At 45.7% G+C, this 3,602-nt stretch overlaps 1 pseudogene; it reads left to right on the top strand.

Annotated features, from left to right (window-relative positions):
- The first annotated feature begins 274 nt into the window (after positions 1 to 274).
- Positions 275 to 3,484, top strand: LOC126000646 (tubulin beta chain-like; annotated as a pseudogene).
- Positions 3,485 to 3,602: the final 118 nt, after the last annotated feature.

Genomic DNA, 3,602 nt, shown 5'->3' with positions numbered 1-3,602 from the left:
GGGTGTGGCCCAAAAACCAAAAAAAAAAAAAAAAAAAAAAAAAAAAAAAAAAGAAGGAAGAAGGGAAGGGGGAAAGAAAGAAAGAAAAAGAAAGAAAGAGAGGAAAGAAAGAAGGGAGACGGGAAGGAGGAAAGAAAGAAGGAAGGAAGAGAAAAGAAAGAGAGGAAAGAAAGAAAGAAAGAAAGGAAAAATGAAAGAAGAAAGAAAGGAAGGAAGAGAGAAGAAAGAAGAAAGAAAGAAAGAGAAAGAAAGAGGGAGCTCTCAGAACCTTCCTGTCGCCGTGTTCATACCTCGCTGCTCCAGCCTCCGGGGCTCCCAGCCTGAGATGGGCCACAGGGAAAAAACAAATCACTTAGTTTCTTGCCCCGTTTACACCTTGAGGCGAGCACATTCGAATCAATTCCAACCATGAGGGAAATCGTGCATATCCAGGCCGGTCAATGTGGCAACCAGATCGGTGCCAAGTTCTGGGAAGTGATCAGCGATGAACACGGCATCGACCCCACCGGCACCTACCATGGCGACAGCGACTTGCAGCTGGACCGCATCTCCGTGGACTACAATGAAGCCACAGGTGGCCAATATGTTCCTCGTGCTATCTTGGTGGATTTGGAACCTGGGACCATGGATTCTGTTCGTTCAGGTCCTTTTGGCCAGATTTTCAGACCGGACAACTTTGTTTTTGGTGAGTTACATGATGTTACAGATGACTGTCATACATGGTTTATTTGACTATAAAGGGACCAGCAAAAATTAGTGCATGATTATTGAATCAGTGGGCTTGATCTATAAAGATGTGTTCTGAGAACTACGGAGGGTAAAGGTTATGATAAGTGATCATTATATATATATATATTATATATATAAATATATAAAAAAATATATATAAATATATATAACTATATATAATATATATAATATATATATATAATTATAAATTATATATATAAATATATATTTATATAAATAAAATATATAAAAAATAAAGGTTATGATAAATGATCATTATATATATATTATATATATAAATATCATTACAAATGACATTTGTAGCTTCCTTTGTGAATTCATTTCCTGAAAGGAAATCTATGATAGACAAGGATACACCTGTTTTCTGTTTCCTATTTTAATTATTTTGGGGCCATATGCAGTTATACTCAAGAATCACAACTGGGGCTGGAGCAGTGGCACAGGGCGTAAGGCGACTTGCACGTGCTAGCCTAGGACAAACTGCAGGTTCAATCCCCTGGCATCCCATATGGTCCCCCAAGCCAGAAGCAATTTCTGAGCGCATAGCCAGGAGTAACCCCTGAGCGTCATCGGGAGTGGCTTCAAAATAAAAAATAATAAATAACAAAATAATAAAAATAATAAAAATCACTCCTGGTGCCCTCTGCTGCATTTAAAAGTAGATATGTCGGGCCCGGAGAGATAGCACAGATAGCACAGCGGCGTTTGCCTTGCACGCAGCCGATCCAGCACCAAAGGTGGTTGGTTCGAATCCCGGTGTCCCATAGGGTCCCCGTGCCTGCCAGGAGCATTTTCTGAGCAGATAGCCAGGAGTAACCCCTGAGCAACGCCGGTGTGGCCCAAAAACCAAAAAAAAAAAAAAGTAGATATGTCATTATGAATTCCACGCTTAGTATTTAGTAAACCATTTTTCTTCTGACCCATTCTAGGTCAATCTGGAGCAGGCAACCATTGGGCCAAAGGCCACTATACAGAGGGGGCTGAGTGGGTTGACTCAGTGCTAGATGTGGCACGGAAAGAGGCCGAGAGCTGTGACTGCCTGTGCCTGCAGGGCTTCCAGCTTACCCACTCGCTGGGTGGAGGCACAGGCTCTGGAATGGGCACCCTGGTCATCAGCAAGATCCGTGAAGAATATCCCGACCTGAACCGTCTGGTCCCGGCTACCATGAGTGGTGTCACTACCTGTCTCCGCTTCCCTGGCCAGCTCAATGCTGATCTCCGCAAGCTGGCGGTCAACATGGTGCCCTTGCCACGTCTCCACTTCTTCATGCCTGGCTTTGCCCCTCTCACCAGCCGCGGCAGCCAGCAGTATCGGGCCCTCACAGTGCCTGAACTCAGCCAGCAGGTGTTCGATGCCAAGAATATGACGGCTGCCTGTGACCCGCCGTGGTACACCTGCTGTGTTCCGCGGGCGAATGTCCATGAAGGAGGTCGATGAGCAGATGCTGAACGTGCAGAACAAGAACAGCAGCTACTTCGTGGAGTGGATCCCCAGCAATGTCAAGACCGCCGTGTGCGACATCCCGCCCCGTGGCCTCAAGATAGCAGTCACCTTCATCGGCAATAGCACAGCCATCCAGGAGCTCTTCAAGCGCATCTCAGAGCAGTTCACTGCCATGTCCCGCCGAAAGGCCTTCCTCCACTGCTACACCGGTGAGGGCATGGGCGAGATGGAGTTCACCGAGGCTGAAAGCAACATGAACGACCTGGTCTCCGAGTACCAGCAGTACCAGGATGCCACCGCAGAAGAGGAGGAGGAGGATTCCGGAGAGGAGGAGGCGTAAAGGCAGAGCCCGGCACCCCAGGCTTCTCATTCTCAGTTCCCTCAGCTTTTCAACTACCCTGTTCCTGTCCCTCCGATTTTGCTTCGACTGCTTCCATCCCTTTATTTTTGTTTATTTCTCTAGGGGGAGTTCTAACGGTGCCTGGCACATGAGAAGGCGCTCAATAAATTCTCGCTCGTTGAATGTCTCCTCTCTTTCCACTCTGGGAAGCCCTGTATTTCCTCTGGTACCCGTTCATCTCTCAAGTTAATATTCCCCTCTCTTTTTTTTTTTTGAGATGATTCTCCAAGAAGCTGGATCTTATCCAGATCCCACTGCAGATGGTGCAGAAAACGAAGCTGGCCATTCCAAGCCCTCAGGGCAGCCAAAATGAGAAGAGTAAAAACTACCTCGAAGCAGGTAGCACTGTCCCTATGATTGAAGGCTGGGGTTTTTCTTTCTTAGGTTTGGAGAGTAGTGGGGTATTTTAGGTTCTTCAAGTCCAAATTCTTTGTAACAGTATTATCTCCATTATCACTCTCCAAGCTCTGTCCTCTGCTGTTTCCTCTTCCCAGTGTCTATCCCACTATCAGTGGAGAATCCTTTCTTAATCTGTGAACATTGATAGAATTCCTTCCCCTATTTGGAGAGAGGGTCAGGAAGGGGAAGATTTGACCATTAAGTTTCTAGTTTTGCATCTCTTCCAAAACCAGCCTTGCTTGCTGTATATATGTGGGAAAGCATATACTGCCATTACTGTTTTTTAAGTCACACCCCAGAGGGGAGGGGGCAGGAGACCTCCCTTTGGCAACATCTGATCTTTTCCATTTCTACTACCTTTTCTCTTGGTTATGTCCTACCCTACATTTCAAGTTTCTATTTTGTGTTGAACTTGCTTTTTTTCATATTGAAAAGATGACATTGCCCCACGAGCCAAAAATAAATGGGAATTGAAAAAAAAAAAAAAGAAAGAGGGAGAGGAAAGAAAGGAAGAAAGAAAGAAAGAAAAAAGAAGGAAGATGGGCCCGGAGAGATAGCACAGCGGCGTTTGCCTCGCAAGCAGCTGATCCAGGACCAAAGGTGGTTGGT

Source organism: Suncus etruscus (genome assembly GCF_024139225.1).
Source record: "Suncus etruscus isolate mSunEtr1 chromosome X unlocalized genomic scaffold, mSunEtr1.pri.cur SUPER_X_unloc_5, whole genome shotgun sequence".
Taxonomy (NCBI): Eukaryota; Metazoa; Chordata; class Mammalia; order Eulipotyphla; family Soricidae; genus Suncus; species Suncus etruscus.
The sequence above is the reverse complement of the archived record's forward strand: the minus strand, read 5'-3'. Positions and strand labels throughout refer to the sequence as shown.